The sequence below is a fragment of the Rattus rattus genome, chromosome 6 (genome assembly GCF_011064425.1).
Source record: "Rattus rattus isolate New Zealand chromosome 6, Rrattus_CSIRO_v1, whole genome shotgun sequence".
Lineage (NCBI taxonomy): Eukaryota > Metazoa > Chordata > Mammalia > Rodentia > Muridae > Rattus > Rattus rattus.
Window position 1 is genome coordinate 55,967,749 of NC_046159.1, and position 17,683 is coordinate 55,985,431.

Sequence of the window (17,683 nt, forward strand, 5' to 3'; positions counted from 1 at the left end):
CTGTGATAACTCCAGCTTGTGTCCAGTTGACACACAAAACCAGCCAGTACAGCCGTCTCAGAACCCTTCCTTCATGGGGCACCATTGCTTAGGAACTCCCGGTGTCAGCCCTGCCCATCTGTTACGACTACTGCCTTCAGTGGAAAAGTGTGGTGTTGCGGCACCTTTTAGTTCAGGAAACCCTGGCTTTTGATTCCCTCCTAATTGAGCTTTTGTTGTGCAGCAGAGCTCCAGGCATCTGCGTCGCTCCCACCTGCAGTAATCTCCCCAGAAAATGAGGCTATTGATACTTCAAACATAGAGTTGCTTAAGACTATCATTACATTTATCGCTCTTGTGTGCACTTGCATTCCATGTTTAGAAAGCAAATGCTGACTGTTCCTTATCTAATACTTTGATGGATGGAATTTTTAGGAAAATGGTGTTGCATTTTGTTTTCTCTGTGGTAGCATAAAGACACGTTTATAACAATTACTGAAGCTTCATTGAACCTTGATGTGAGCTTTTCTGCCTCCCTCTGCACTGTTTTATTGCACCACCCAAGCTGAGCTGGCTAAACCTGCATTGTAATGCTGGCCTGTCTGAGGTGATTAACTTGGGAAGAATCAGCCGACTAGAGGGTACCATTCCCCTTATTGGGGGAACTTGTACTCTCAGTAGAGTTTTATACTGTGGGATCAAGTCGTGGCTCATAACATTAGCTTCTGCACTATTTGGCAAATTGCTAAAACACCCTGTGTGTTAGTGTGTACACCTGTAAAATGAGATGGCAGTGGTATGTATTTCATTAAACCGTTTGGGCCTAAATGAGTTAATTACTACTAATCACTTTTAAGTAGAATCTAGTCCTGTTCTACAGCATTAGGAAATGCCAGTCAAAGCCACAGCATAGTACCAACTCTCAGGCACTAGCTACTGTCAAAAACACTGAAAGCAAGTCTGTCAATAAAGATGCGTAGAAACCAGGAACCTTGTGTACTGTAGTAAGAATATAAATGGTACATCTGCTTTGGAAACAGCATGGTGGTTCATCAAAAGCTTAAGCAGGGATTGAAGGTGTTATTGTGATTGACACTTACCTTGTGTGTGTGAGGCTCTGGGATCAATCCCCTGCACATCATAACTAACAAAATTTAAGACGGGAATGAGCACACACCCCAGCAATCCCACATCTGAGTATTCACCTAGAGAAGGTAAACTCAGGGGCTTGGAGAGTTATCTGAACACCCAGGTTTTTAGCAGTATCATTTGCAAAGGCTGTAAGGTAGAAGCTGCCAGATGTCCACTAGCAAATGAAGAGTAAATAAAACGTATGCTGTGATGGAACAGTGCTTTAAAAAGGAGCTTTTGACACAGGCTATATCATGGATGACCCTTGAGGACATTATGCTGAGTGAAACAAGCCACGTAAAAAAGACACATGTTTTCTGATTCCTCTTAGGTGAGGTCCCTTGAATGGTGACATTCAAAGGTGTAGAAAGTAAGTAGATGGTGGCTACCAGGCTCTGGAGAGGGGTGGGGATATATGGATATATTTAAGGGTGACCTAATTTTAATCTGGAAAGACAGGAAGGTCCTGGAGATGGGTACTGGCAACAATTCCACAGTGTAATAAATGTACTTGATGCCATGGAACTGCTCACTTAAAAGTGGCTATAATGGGCTGGTGAGATTTTCCGTGGGTGAAAACACTTGTCATGCAAGTTTGATAACACAAGTTCATGCCCAGATCCCATGGTAGAAAGAGGGAGAACCAGCTCTTCACAGTGGTCCTCTGACTTCCACTTGTGTGCCATGGCCACATTCTCACATGTACATTGTCCATACCCACATACCCACATAATAAAAGGTAAGAATTTAAAAAACAGTCATGGTGCTCAATTTTATGTTATGTGTATTTTATTATAATTGAAAAACTTGGGAGGAAAATAGTATGTGTCCTCCAGCAAGTGCTGGATTTGTGAGTTTTCAAGCTACTGCTGGTTCATACATGGTGGGGTATATGTCCCAGGCTCACTTCTTTGGGTGTAATGGTCTCAACAGATGAGCCCTCTGGTCTTTAGTCTCAATGAGGGGCGTAGAGGTGCTGCCCATCCCTGCTGAGTTGGTGAGGTTGCCTTGCATTGAGCTTTGACTCATTAGAGAGTGACTCTCCACCCTCCTCTGCCTGGTGCACATTTAGTCTTTCAGATACTGTAAACATGAGGGTTTCCATCTCTGTCTTCTGGGTTCTGTCTTGATGGCTTCCTAAGGTTTTCCTGTATGTCTCACTGGCAGAGAATTCAGCACCCTAATATATTTGTGAGAAGAGTTTTTTTTTTACACCCCCCACACTTCCTTACCCCTTCACTTAAGAAATGCTTATTGCGGTTCTACTTCTCCCAGATCCTCTTCCAGTTACTGAGAGCTTACTGCTGTGCACAAAGCCAGACAACAATATTCATGGACTTGCACTGCAGTGAGAAGTAGACAATAATGGAGATGAATATGGCTAATATTTTGTGCATTTATTTGATTTGAAGAATGCTTAGGAGATAAGCAGAACAGAGGCAGGGAGAGCTGGGGTGGGTGAGTAGTTTTAGAATCTTAGAGCCAAAGCAAAAACCCCAGGGCAAGCAGTGTGGAAACAGTATGAATATCCAGACAGGGCCTACCTATCCATGGTATAGGCTGAGGGAGATTCCACATGGGTTCCTGGTGGTCTCTCGCTTTCCTCTTACTGGATGGCAGGATCTTCTGCTGAGCATGGAAGGGATATATGTCCCAGGCTCATTTCTTTGGGCATAATGATCTTAACAGATGAGCTTTCTGATCTTTAGTCTCAATGAGAGGAGTAGAGGTACTGCCCACCCCTGCTGAGCTGGATGGGGCATATCCCCTAGATCCGGAGCCTCATGAATGCTGCTTTCAGAGGAGACTTGAAGGGTATTTTGTCGGCCATTACAGTCTTCTGGAGTAATCAAGGTAAAAGCGAGCTGGGATACGGCTTAATTGGTAGATAACTTGCCTAGCAAGCACAAAGCCCTCAGTACCACATATGGCAGGTATTGTGGCACATGTCTGTGGTCACAGTATTTGGGAGGTAGAGGCAGGAGGATCAGAGATTCAAGATCATTTTTGGTGACAAGGAGAGAGTTTTGAGCCAATCTGTTTCATTAATGTTTTTAATGAAAATCTGTTTCATTAAAAAAAAATCCAGGAAAGAGATGTCAGTGGCTTTTCAGAGGCAGCAAGTCAGGGCTGGATTATTGGCATCATGTGACACAATCAACATCCCTGACTGAAGATGGTTGCACTCACTGTCTCCTGGTAGCATTGCCGTTCCTGTGGCTGCCATTCAGAGGAGGCTTGCATTTGTTCTGGCTCTCATCTACTGTCACGTCGTGCTTCCCAGTTTGCTTGAGCCTTGGTTTTACTGCTTCACCGCTCCTTGGTTCCTGCTGCACTATAGGTTTCTTTCCATGGTCGTTCTAAATCTGGCTTGTCTCCCTTGAGTCATTAGATCTTTTGCTGTTTGCTATGTTCCCTGAAAGATTATAACAAGCCCTAGAAAGGCCAAGGAGGACATGTGTACCTGCATTGTACTGCTGACAATGTGAGCTGGACTATGAAACAGTAACCATGGCAGCAACGGAGATGATGCCTGTGTTGGTTAGTCTTGATAGTCAACTTGATTGGATGGAGAAATGCTTAGGAGATTAGTAAAGCACTCTTCTGGGTGTGTCTGTGAGGATGTTTCAAGAGCTAGCTGATTAGTTAAGGCTCCTTGTATGTGGTGGTACCATCCCATAGTTTGAGGGACACAATGGACTAAAAGGGGAAGAAAGTAGACATGAGCACAGGCATGTTCTACTGCCATAAAATGAACAGTGTTGCTCCATCCGGCTCTCTGCCAACAGGTCCTGCCTCATGCCAGCCCAGAAACGACAGAGCCAGCCAATTATTGTCTGCATCCTTTGAAACCACAAGCCCAAACAAATCTTTGCTCCTTTAAATTGTCACAGTAAAATAATCTAACATATGCCACTGCACATCACAAGCAGAGCCCTAGAACCTCAGATACCTAAGGAGAGATGGAGCTGGGCCTTCATTATATAAATGGAGAAACTGAGCCACAGAGTGGCTGTTTGCACAATTTTTCAGCAACAGAACTGCTAAAGACACCCAGTATCTCAAACCTTGTCCTACAGAGTGAGGATGGCAGCAGTTATCTGTCCTCAGAATCAGGTTTTTGGCTTGTGCCTCATCTCATCTCATCTCACACTCCCTGTGGACCCAGGCCCTCTAGCTGGTTTTTTTTTCAGAAGGTAATTGAGATTCAGAGAGATTGGGGTGATTTGCTTATGGCCACAGGAAAATTTGGGATTAAAACCCAAGGGCACTGATTTTTCATCACTGTTCCATTGTGGCTTCTGAAGTCAACTGTAGTCATTGAGCAGAGGTGAAGTGAATATTTGGATTTATACTCTTTGTGGTGAAACCATTAAGAGACTGTTTACAGCTTTAATTGGTGTAAATCTGGGAGAATGGGGCCTAAAAATGAGGCAGACTAAAGTCTCATACAGTATCTAACTTTATCAAGAGCATCAGACAATATAAGGTTAAGGTTAAGAAGAGTTGCCTGATTAAAGTGTACAATCACAAGGACAAGTTGCATGTGGCAAAAACACACCATATTTTTCCATAGAGGCATATAAACAAATATCAACAGCCAGTTGTGAAGAATAATCTAAAGTAAACTCATTCCTATCTGTTTCACCTGGAAGGGGCAGGAAGGCACATTCTAAGAACAAGTCTGTGTTTTTGAAGAAACTGAGGTCACAACACTTGTCTTGTTTTCTTGGAGTTCTCTTACAACCACTCAGAACACCCCTTACACAACTCCATTCTTGAATTGTGTTCTAACAGGAAACCACAAGGAAATTCCAAAAGAGAATTTCTTTCCTTTTCATACTATGTGATTGAAGCCTCACCCTTTGGGAAGTAGACAGAATCAGAGACTCAACAAGAATTGCTAGTAATGAGTGAGAAACGACCCTGCTGCTTAGGGTAAGTCTGAAATAGAGCTTTATATAAGGTGAAATGAATCAGGAACATAGATTCTGGAACCACAGTGGCTTGACTAGGAAAGTGACCCATCAGTTAGGAGGTCCTTGGAAAGTCCCCCTCTCTGTGCAGCTGTGTGACCTTGGAAAAATTAGTTATCCTGCAGTGCTTCAGTTTCTCATCCTTAACATGTTACATCATAGAGTCCTGGTGAATTAAATAAGTCTGTAAATAAGATTCATGTATATGCAAAGTGTGTAGTGTTAAGCTGCTGTCACCCAGTCACCAGGGCTCTGAGGAGGCAGAACATGTGTGCTTTGCAGCTCTCATGAAATGCCTTCTGGAACCAAAACATGGAGAGGAGAGGCTTGGAGCAGGTTCAGAGGGTGGACATGTAAGTCTGCTGTTAGTTTTGGGGGCTATGAAGCCCGTGGCATTAGCATCTAGCAGGGGCCTCATACTGCATCACAATATACTTGCAAGACAAAGCAGTGTGCTAGCTTTGGTCCCTTTCTCCTCTTATAACTCATCTGACTTCCCAGTGGCACTACCCAAATGCTGTCAGTATTTGACTTTGGGATTAAGCTTTCCATGTGACTCTTCGGTGACATTCAAACCATAGGAAGGGCTCATTTTCCCAACCTTTATGACTATGAAAATCCAATGAAAAGGAGCCTGGTGGAGTAAATCCCTGAGCTTGGAAGGTAAACCAGGAAGATCCTGAGTTTGTTGTTAATGTTACCTATGGGCCTGGTATGAACAAGACCATCCATCCATCCATCCATCCATCCATCCATCCATCCATCCATCCATCCATCCATCCACCCACATTATCTACCTGTCTGTCTAAAAACATGAAAGGTTATTTTAGCTTGCTTTTTCATTGCGGTGATAAAACACTAACCATCACTGAGGAAAGCCAAAGCAGGAACTCAAACAGGAACCTGGATGCAGGAACTAAAGCAGAAACCAAGGAGGAATGCGGATTACTGCTTTGTTCAGACTGTTTTTTTCATAGGACTGTGTCCCACCTACCCAGAGGTGCACTACCAACTATGGCTTGGCCCTCCCACATCAATCATCAGTCAAGAAAATGCTCCTATACATGTGCACAAATTTGATAGAGGCAATTTTTCAATAGAGGATCCTTTTCCCCAGGTAATTCTAGTTTGTATGAAGTTGACAGAAAAACAACCACCAGCACGAAGGGATGTTATGTATGATATGAAAACCTAAATCCTTGCAAGCGTGAAGGCACAGGGCTGAGAAGGATTGCTGAGTAAGTGACTTATGGTACAAAATTCTGCAGGGTCAATGTAAACACCTGGGTATAGAAGATCTCCCCCAACAGACACGGGAGGCATTTTTACAGGGCCTCCAAGATGTAGTGACCCTGATCATTCTCATGAGGATATGGAAGGTATTGGGGCTGGAATCAATAGTCCAAGTGTGTGGCTCTGGAGATGGCAGTGTCACCAGAGGAAGCCCTGGGAGCCCCTACAGATTAGCTCACTTATCACATTTGCACTTGATGTGGAACTGAGAGGGCGAGAAGGCCGCTAATGTGATGGAATCAAGATCGTAAGTGATGTTGACACCGCACTGCTGGGCAAAGGCTCTTGGAGGGAAAATTATTAGAGATAAATATCTGCTCCAGCTTGCTGCTAGAAAAAGGGAGAAGGCAGCTACATCTCAGGGGAGGACAAGGAGGGGCAAGTGGAGATGGCAAAGGCAGGGCTCACATTTCCTCTGTGAGCTGCCCCATGGTGCTGAGGAAGATGACAAGGGAGATGAGGCTGTGGGTCCAAGTTCTCATCTAGGTGCTCACCCAGGCATGTGCTTGTTGGCATCTCTGGACTGAAGTGAGAACCTAAGAGGTCCCACACACAGGCTGGAAGCTTGCAGGAAGTCCCAGCAGAATGGCAGCAGAGCAATTCCAGTGCCTTCTGAGGGAGAGACAGTCAGATGTGGGGACCTTCCCCAAGGCAATGCCCTCAGACAATGTATTAGGCAGTTGTCTTTAGTAGTTTAGGGAGTAAAGAAAGGTGATGATGAATGGGTTATAACCACTCCCTATAGGTCTCTCCAGTAGTGTCTAAGTAAAGTAGGTGCCAGACCAAGGTTTGCCTTGAGTAGAACAGCTGCTGGCAAGAGGTTACAGCCCCCTAACTCTCAGCTGTTCTGTAAGCTTTCATGAGGATGTATGAATCAGAGTTCTAGAGAAGCAATACCCTTGATCAGCTTTAGGAAACAGGAATGCAAGAATTCTCCCCATTTGCTACAGATGGGAGTTCCGACCCAAAATGAAATCACTCTCAGGTTTTACTGGCTGTCGTATTCTGTCTAGGGGATAGGACCTATTGGGTCATGGTGGGCTACCACTACCTGGCCAATGAGAAGCCATTCATATGTCAGCCATGGTAATTAACAAACCATATCTCACCTTCATGAGAAGGTTGTTGTTGTATAATTAGCATTATGCTAATTATCATATCCTGTGTATTGGACTAGGGATCACATCACATCACAGCAGGATGACAAGCATAAGGTGCCTAAGATGGGTGGCTTTTGATTGGGTGCCAGTTGGTCATGCTGTCCTGGGGATTCCCAAGTTAGGGCTGAGGGCCTGCCAGCAGAGTGTGGCTTTATCCAGGGTGAAAGTGGATTACAGATACTGAAAGAGGAGGTGTTTGTGCAACTGTCATTCTTGGAAGCATTTTTGTTTCCTTTGCTTTGGTTTTGTATGGTTTTAACTGTAATGTGCCTAACATGAAATCCACCATTCTTACTATCTGTAAGTGTGCAGTACACAGAGCACATTGATGGTCCCGCTCTCAGACCTTTTAATCTTCCCAAACTGACTTCTCATTCCAACCTCCATCCAGCCTGGTGATCATCATTCTAATATGCTATGGACCTCATGAGAATGTCCCCTGCAGTGTTTGTCCTCTTGTGGCTTGCTTCTCTCAGTATGCCTTTCAGGTTTACCTATACTTAAATGTGTATAAGAATTTTCTTAGTAGGGATGATTAATACTGTCTTGTGTATTGTTGCATTTAGTGTATCCGCCATCCAGAGATAGGCCCTTAGATATGGTATTATTTATCTAATGTTCTTTGTTGTTGTTGTTTTAAGAATCTATTTATTTATTTTTATGTGTTTGAGTGTTTTGTCTGAATGTATGTATGTGTACCAAATATATGCCTGTATCCATGATGGTCAAAAGAAGGCACTGGATTTCCTTGAACTGGAGTTACAAGTGGTTGTGAGCTACCATGTGGATGTAATCAGTGCTCTTAACCTCAGAGCTATTGGCCCCAGCAACCTCTTCTTTTGAAACAAGGTCTCACCATGCAGTTCTAGCTGGCCTGGAACTTGCTATGTAGACCATGGTGGTTTCAAACTCACAGAGATCTTCCTGCCTCTGCCTTTTCTGCCAAGTGCTTACATTGAAGTTGTTAGCCTGATATTTCTTTGGTTATTTTGAAACAGGGTCTCCCTTGTAGTCCTACCTGATCTAGAACTCAGTATATAGTCTAGGCTGGCCTCAAACTCAAGACAGTCTTCCTGCCTTAGAATCCTATGTGTGGGAATAAGTAGGAGCCATCAGGCACGGATAAAAGAGGACATTTCTTTTGCTACTGGTTTCTGCATGCCCCATGCAATGAGACTGGGGGCTGGGATCAGTAAGGAATGTTGGGGCAGGTTGCTCATAACCATGCCTAGAAGCCTGGATCAGGTATTTATAGAGTCAATAGAAAATGATCTATTCTTTGGGGCCATGCATTTCTGAGCATAGCAGACCTCCCTATTTGTCTTCTCAGCAGACATTTATTTAACACCACTGTTTGCCAAGCCCAGGGCACCTTGTATGAGTGACAGGTGAAATTACATTTACTGGTAATTACTAGCCTATCCGTAGATAATTGTTGCCATTTCATTTGTCCTGGACTTTGTATTTTTTGTAGAGGAAGGTTTCTAAGAGTTAAAAAAAAAAGTAGACATTGTTGTATTTAATTACTAGTTCTTTTTAAAAATTCTATTTTGCTTTTGAGAGAGGGTCTCTCTATGTAGTCCAGTGTGGCTTAGAACACCCATCTTCCTGCTTCTGCCTCCCCAATTGCTAGGTTGGCAGGCGTACGTTACCACACCCAGGCTTGCTTTTTTTTTTTTTTTTTAAATTGCTTCTCTTTTGGAAAGTACAGTACAGTATTCAGTGGAATCAGATCAAGAAGGAGTTAATGGGCAGGTAGCTTGTCTTTAGCTCTGGTCACAAAGGGAGGCCACCTCTGAATCTGGAACAGTGCCTGGAGCAGCACAAATGTGTACCAAGCAAATGAGAGGATGTCCTACCTCATCTCATCTTCCTTGGTGCTGTGCAGGCAAGTCTCTACTCTAAAGCTGAAGGGACACTGGCCTCCAGGGACAATGGAGCTGCCAGGGGCCATCCAGCAAGGATGTGGAGAGAGAGAGAGAGAGAGAGAGAGAGAGAGAGAGAGAGAGAGAGAGAGAGAGAGAGAGAGAGAACTCTTGGCAACTGCCTAGGCTCCCAGAATACCTTTTCTTGAAATTTGGACAGAGTCGTGAGAACAACTGTAAATCTAGATATTACTACCGTAAAGACCATAGACGGATGAGGGAATTGCCTTGTTCCTTTATCCTTGACCATGAAGAGAGTCACAGCTCCTGCAGGCAGGTCTGCTGTGGGAACACCTCATCTTAATCCCTCAGAGCCTGAAGCTGTTTCCCAGCCAAGCATACCTGCTTGACTTTGGCCTCTGCAGCAGCCTGGAGGCAGGCAGAGGCAAAGTAGGCTTAAGGCCAGCAGCACCTCCTTCCAGCCATCTGCAGTGGAGAGCCACCCTCAGAAGGAAGCTTTCATTCCAGAAGGCTCTGCCTGGAATGGGATCTCCAAGTTCTTTGCTCTTCCTAGGATGGAGAAGAGCTTGTGGCTGAGGGGCCCTGGCAGGCTCCCAGTGTCCAGATCACACTATATGATGGGCTGACATGGGAGACTTTGCTGACTACATCATGGCTTGCTCATGGTATGATGGTTGGCTGTCCATATGACTGGATTGAGAGACACCTAGGACACTGAGAAAGCATACTTCTGGGAATGTTCAGAGACTGAGTAGGGAGGCCATTCCCTGAATGTGGTTGACAGCATCCACTATGCTGGGAGTCTGGATAGAGCAATCAACAGAATACAGAGCTGCTTACATGTGTCATGCTTGGGTCTTTTTCAGCAGGTATGTTTTTGCTGCTGACACCACCCATGGCATTAGACTCCAGATTCTTCAGCCTTTGGACCTGGATTCATACTGGTGACTCTCCAGAGAACTTCCAGGCCTCCAGGCTTGGGATAAGGCTACACCATGAGTCATTTTTGTTCTGATTATATATATATATCTCCCATTTTGGGCATCACAGGAGAATGTGCAGGCAGTGCTTTGGGTGAAGGCTGGTAAAGATGGTATACATTGGGCCTGGCCCTGGTGTGAATATCCTGCAGCTGTCCTGCAAGATAATAACTTCAAGCTAGGAACATTTTTCTCCCTCATGTATTCAGGGCTGTTCTAGGCTAGGAGCTCAGGTATGCTTTCTTTTGTGTTCTTCAGTTGTAAGACCAGCTCCTAATGTGTTTAGGACAATTTTGAGAGTCACCTTACCCAGCAGTTTAAAGGTCATAACATCCCTGTCTCTCCTAGGATTTAGAGTTTTATGTGGGGCCCCAGAACTTACCAAAAGGTACCATCTCTCCATCCCTACTTTGACCCTTTTCCCTTTCCCCATTTGAAATAGCTCTGTGGGTCTCACTGTCCTGAGTGTAGGGTCAATTATGTATTATCTTCCCAAGCCCACATATGATGCCTTGTTGGACTGTAAGGCACTTCTAAGGCTCTTTGTGGGATTTTCTCCCCTCTCCTGGGTTTTATAAAGGTGAAAAGACTTTTCCCCCATTCGTCAAGCACATGGGCACCAATCTCAGTTGTGTGGCAACTGGGTTGTGACAAAGTGACCATACTAGTGGACCCTGTCCAAGACAAGGAACAGCGTGTGACTGACATTCCTCATCCCCTTCAGAGAAGACAATGCACAAAGGTGGACAGGGCCTTGGTCATGGTGGTAGCAACATGGTGGGTGGAAGGACCTGGCTTGACTTTGCTGACTTTCCAATATTGGTAAGTTAGTTAAGCTCTTTGAGTGTGAGGGGATCCCCACCTGATGGGCTTGCTTCTAGGCAACCCAGCAGCCAGGAGCTACTCAGGAAATACCTGTACTTGAAGGACCACCTCCTTGTATTTGGTCATCCTGGAGATGGCCCACCTGTCCCCATAAGTGTATATGGATTCAATTCATCCAGTTCATAGCCACCAAGACAGCTAGCTGAACTGGAAACCAGCAGTTCTTGACTTATTTTCCCCACTATATTGCCTGGTGTCTCTATGCCTACCTTCACTTGGCCTGCAGATCTTGGATAGGTGTAATACAGTCCTGCTTTTTGCTCCTGGGAGTTCTTTCATTAGTGTACAGTAAAAAGGATTCAATGTAGTATTGATGTTGTAAAAAATTTGGGGTGTCCATTTCAGAGGCATTAAGCCCAGCCATACCATGGTATCACTGTCACCTAACCTACCTCCAGGACTTTGTTTTCCTCTCTTATAGTTCTGTGTTTTGTTCACTTTTAAAACATTTTAAAGTATGTGTTTACTTCTTTTTTTAGTGTGTAAATTTATGTATGCATGCATGTATGTGGACATGTCTGTGCCACACCACACGGAGGGACATAAGAGGACAACCTGTAGAAGTGAGCTTTCTCCTAACTCAGAGTGGGCCCCAGGGATCAAACTCAGGTTGTTAGGCTTGGTGGCAAGCCCCTTTACCTGCTAAGCCATCTCACTGGCCCTCTTTTTCACTTTCTTTCTTTTTTTTTTTTTTTTTTTGGAGCTGGGGACTGAACCCAGGGCCTTGTGCTTGCTAGGCAAGCGCTCTACCACTGAGCTAAATCCCCAACCCCTCTTTTTCACTTTCATTTATAGTTTATTACTGGGTTCAGTGCTAAAGATTGCACATGGGGTCTTGTTCTCTCACTGAGCCAACTTTTTCTGCCCTCCATTGGTAAAAGTGTGACAACAACTTTTCACACCTCAGGCTCTCATTGGGGTACTTGTGGGGCAGAGGGATCTGGTGGAGTCCCATACTCTCAGGTGCTGCTTTTGATGGTCTCAGCTGCTAAGGGGCTTATTGTCCCATTTCTGAAATATGGAGCCACAGGAACTGGGTCAGATTGTATTGGGTCACCCTGTCCTGAATCTCACAGACCCATACTTCTCATAAGCAACAAGGACATTCAGGATGCGTCTCGACCCCTTTGCTAATTCAGAAGAGGAAGGCGAAGTGCCAGAGAACTTGCTGGCCTGGAAAGCAGCTTGGGGGAGAGACTGTGACTTCAGGGGCTGGGCAAGGTGGCCGAGGCAAGAGTAACTACCAAAGGACATCATAGCTGATGCACCTGCCCTCTGGCATTGATAAAGGACAGAAAGGAAATTGCTCTAAGTCAGCTGTGGTCAGATGACAGAGCTCAGCTCAGGCACTGCAGGAAAGGAGTTCAAATAGGCCTCAGGAAACTCCCAATGCTGGTAAAACACACCTTCTCTAGCCTGCTCAAGCCTGTCAGCTTTACATTCTCAAAACCTGATGTCTGTAAGGTCACAAAGCAAATGTTGTCAGTAAAGCTAAGAGACTGCGGGCCCCATCAGTTTTTTTGTGCTGCAGACTTTTGGAGCCTTTATGAGCTGAGAGATAGGGCTAATAAAAGGCTGGCCTATGCAACATGTTCTGATATCTTCTGATCATCAAGTAGTCTGTCTGAAGATATCACTACACTGGAGCCACTTATATGTGCTACAGAAATTGAAGTACCTCTGGTGTTTATTTCTTAGGAGAAGGAAGACAACTATATTCTACCTAGAAGTGGTTCAATAAATGACTGGGTTACTACCTCTTGGGCCTGCTGTTCCAGATTCTTTGAATATAAAGTCCATCCCTCTATAGATGATCTCAGCTTGGATCTACTTACCATACTTTGATTCCTGAGGCCAAAATTATACCCATTCTGCATGTATGTTCTACACTTTTATCATAACATTCCATAAATTATATAAAATCTTTAGTATAAAGTTGGCGTTGAGCTGGTGGATTTCCCCGTTTGGTATCTATTTGAGCATTCTGAGCACATCCAAAGTCTGAGCAAGGATATTGTGGTTAGATCAGTTAAATGCAGTTTTGACTTCATGCTATTTCTAACTTCTAATGGGTTTGTTGGGGGCACGAACCTACTGTAATCTAAGACACATCTGCACAATGTGTTGAGATAGGTATTTTTAGATCCTTGCTTCTCATTTGTCCAGCAGAATTGTGTTTTCCTGGGTCATTTATGGCAGGTGTACTTGATTCATTTCAGTTGTGAGTGTTTTTCTGATGCCAGGCACTGGGTTTCTGCCTGGGCAGTGGAGAGTGCAGAATGCCCTTGCCCTTTGGGTGCTCATAGCTCAGTTCTTCCAGAGGGAACTTACTGCTGCTACTGCTGAGGATGGCACCGATCAGGTAACCCGTGGTCTGAAGTTGGAGCAGCCCTGAGACCACTGCAACCGGCCCCAGGTTCCCTGCCTTTGAACCCCCACCCCCACCTCACCCCATGCTGTTGTGTGTCTGTGGACCACCAGGTCCCTTCAGGCTTGAGAGTTCCAGCTTACTTGTTTCCTCAATTTTAAATGTCCTTCTCTCGGAGAACCTCCAACAGTGACTCGGGTGTTTTTGTTCATTTGTTTGAAAATTATATTTTAATTTATTGTAAAACATGCATGATCTAAAGTTAAGCATGTTCACCATTTATACAAGTGTAGCTCAGCAACATGATGCACACTCAACTTTCTGTGCAGCTATCCTTCCAGCCCCTCTCCTAGATTTTGCCATCGTCCCAGCCTGAAACTCTGCTCATTTTGGTCACTGACTTCCCATCCAGTCACTGACACCCATTACATCACTCTGGATCTATAAAGGAGATCGTTGGGGAATCAGGCAGTATTCTGCACCCACCCTTTACTATGCCCCTAAGTCCTAAGTTTGAGGACAGTGATCTTGCTCTTCTTAGGGTCTGAATGCCAGGAGGACTCAGGGTTTGTGGGATTAACTTCTCCTGAATCTTGAGTGTCAGGGAGAATAGATGGCCTATTAAACAGGATAGTTCCTTTAACTTTGCCAAACCTCTATGTTCCTACTTGCCCCAGGCCCATCCAGGATAGGAGACTTGGACTCAGGTAAAGGACTGAAACCCTGAGCTGGCTCCTGGGTACCAGTGCCATGCAGGGCTGCAGCCTGCCTGAAGGCACGACCAGGTCAAAGCTGAACTTCTTCTATCTGTGGTATGAGCCAGAGCCTCTCAGTGGGTGGCAGGGTTTCCAGGGAATTCCGTAGCTTTAATTTAATACAACCACAGGAAATTCATAACTTACTCCAACGTTGTTCCTTTGAGACACTAATTGTGTTGCTTGTCTCTGCCCCAGCAGGGAAGATCTGCAGGGAACAGTGACTTCCTCCCAAGAGCCCCACATCCTTAGGGCCAGACAGATGAGCGACTGGTGGGCAGACTGTGTCCCTGTAAGAACCTCCTCCTTCTCTTCTGGGATTAGAGATAGTGGACATTGCACATTTCGCCACACCTAGTTTTGTCAGAGACCTAGGAGTCTACTCTTGCTTGGGTGTAGTGATCCACATGGTAGGGGGACCCTGGGGAGAGAGACCACCCTACCTGGAGAGAGAGACCACCCTACCTGGAGAGAGAGACCACCCTACCTGGATTAGACTCTGCAGAGAGTCTGTACTTGGTACATCAGGAAACTGAGGCAGATGCAGGAGGTGGCTTAGCCTCCCCAGTGAAGATGTTTGTCTCATCAAGTGAGTGCTGATGAAATAATTACTTTAGGTTCTGGAATATGAGAAGGTGAATACCCTGCTCTAGTATTCTGTGGGAAGGAAGGATGGATCTTGTAAGAGTGACAAATTCCGAGAGAGGATTGACCCCAAAGTGGGGACCATCTCTAAGGAGACTGTGGCTGGGTAGAAGCCTGCTGATGCGAGAGATGGGTAAACCATGAGGATATCATAAGAACATCTCTGTCCTCAGGATGAATGGAAGTGTTAAGGTCCGGAGGCAGGAACCTAGGGTGCACAAAGGCATGCAAGGGGCCAGGCTGTGTGTGTTTGAGATTTGAGAGCCATGGAACATATGGGAAGAGTAATGGGATCCTGTGTGTTTTGACTGGATCAGGTTTGTGGGCGTTGATACCCTGGGCTAGCCTTCCCATGGTGTAAAGTGTCAGATGAGCATGTGGAGATGTAGAAATTCCATTAGGCTGCTGGGTCACATTGGGAGCCACATGTGAACCAGGCTTGCCTGATCATCCACCATTGTTGCCCCTCTCTCTGCATGTACTGTAGATAACATGGTGGTGTAATACTCAGTACTTCTTTACAGCAGGTCATGGGGATGATACCAATGAAGCCTTAAGGGAACAAAACACATGACATTTTTTAGCCATGTGTATGTGACTTGGCAACTCCCAGCTGGAAGGTTATGATGAGTTCTTGATGTCATCCTAAAAGCTGAGCTGTGTGTGCAAAGTGGCTGCTTCTTCCTTAAAGCCATGGTGGGTGCTGCTTCCAACCTTGCTTCTGTAGAGGGTCTTGGAAGCAGGTGACAACCCATTTTCAGACCGAGGAACTAACCTTAGAGCTGAATCTTACCCAGCTCACCCCCCTCCAGGGAAGGCCAGACTTGAATACATTCTGTTCATGGGGCTTCTGTGCTCTGCCTTTGAGCCTTGTTCCTTAGTCCAGAGCAATTTTATCCCAGCAAATTGACTGTGCACAGCTCTGTGTGCTGTGGGTCAGGTCCTGTGGACACATTAGAGCATCATGTATCATTTGCTTTCCCTGCCTTGACTCTGTTATCTGGATATACTCAGTCAAACAAAATCAGTGTCAGAGAACAAAGGAGCAAACTAAGTGTTGGGGAAAACCGAAGACTGGGAGAAATGAGTGTTTCCTGTGTGCATTTCCTCAGTGAAAGCCCCCATTACTCTGCTTTGTGAAGTTGAAGGCTCTGTCTGGCTCTAGAAAAGAAATTGGGTGTCATCATGGCTACTACTGTCATCTCTGAACTGTCCCATTCTAGCCCATGCCATCCTGGGTGGCCTTGGAATTGGCTGTGCAGTCCTTAGGGGAAGACAGCTTTCCTGGACCTTGTGGATATTTGATGTTTGACCAATGGATAGCATTTCCCAGCAAACTCTTCCCTATGGAGCCAGGCTTTGGAAAGTGGGGGAACGCAAGCCCTCTCAAGAGGGCCAGGTGAGGCCTCTTATTATTCCTAGGTGCATCCTAGGAATCAGTGAGTTCCCCTTTTTAGTTCTCTATGCAGGAATTGGTTGTAAGACCTGGTGCCACTAAGAACACTCTAGAACAGACCCTTGGCTCAAGACAGAGCGGCCTCCTAAAACCTATGCTTTACTTTTACAAGGCAGCCTTTGTGTAGCTCAAAGCACCTTGGATAGAGTAGGGATGGACAGAATCAGGGAGTTCAGAGTTCCAAGTGCAGAGACCATGCAGCACACTGTGAAGAGGCTGGGGACAGTAGCTCTCTACCCTTCCAGCTCCTCCTCAGCCCTATCTGAGTCTCCCTCATCCCCTTTGCCTCTGAAGATAGTCATTGTCAGAGAAGATAGAGAAGGTTCAGGGAATCAGAAATGCCTGAAAGTAGGTAAGGGCCGTTGTAAGGTAGTGAGCCCCCTGTCTTGTACTTGTGAGTACACCACCAAGTCCAGAGTGCAGCATGAAGGTTGGGGGAGAATAAGAGGACCCGAGGCCTTTCTTGTCCAGGTCTCCTCTGCTTTCTTTGCCCAACACCATGGCAGGTCACACACTATGGCTACTTAGAGTAGGGCTATGCAATTAGATGCCAATCTCATTGCCTTACCCCTCTGAGACCCCAGCTCTTTTATCTGACAAATTAAAGTAGAAGGTAGGACCTAGCTCACAGCCAGTGTAGGGTAAAGTAAACTAATGTGCCAGGCCCAAGGCACTCAGCTTCCCTCCCTTTTGGATATTCTCCAGGCTGCAAGGATGGCACGGTGTGAGGGCCAGTCTGAAGCACCTTGGATCCATCTGGAACCATAGTTTACATACTAATGAAAACATGGCAGAGGCCCCAAATATAGATAGAGCTGGCAGTGTGGCTGGTGGTATTTAGAATACCGAGAGTGCTTAGAATGTGGCTTAGTACAGTACTTGCCTAGCATGTTTGAAGCCTTGGTTTTAATCCCTAGCAAATAACAAACAAACAAACAAACTCAAGAAGACCCCATGTTATCAGAAAACTTTGTAGTCAGCATGTTCATTCACTGGTGGGGATGTGGGGGGCCATGTGCATACATGTAGACTGTGTTTCAGTCACCCACATTGTCTCTGTCCCTGTCAGTCATGACCTTATTTCCAAGCCCAGCTAGAAGCTGCACCCTTGCTCTCTTGCCCTTGAACTTCTTTGCAGCAGGAGCAGAGAGAACATCAGCTGTCCTGA

General features: G+C 45.4%; 1 protein-coding gene across 3 annotated transcripts in view; it reads left to right on the top strand.

Annotated features, from left to right (window-relative positions):
- The window catches only part of Iqsec1 (IQ motif and Sec7 domain ArfGEF 1), a 317,408-nt gene that overhangs the window by 28,379 nt on the left and 271,346 nt on the right, over nt 1-17,683 (top strand). The gene's annotated exons all lie outside the window — the stretch shown is intronic.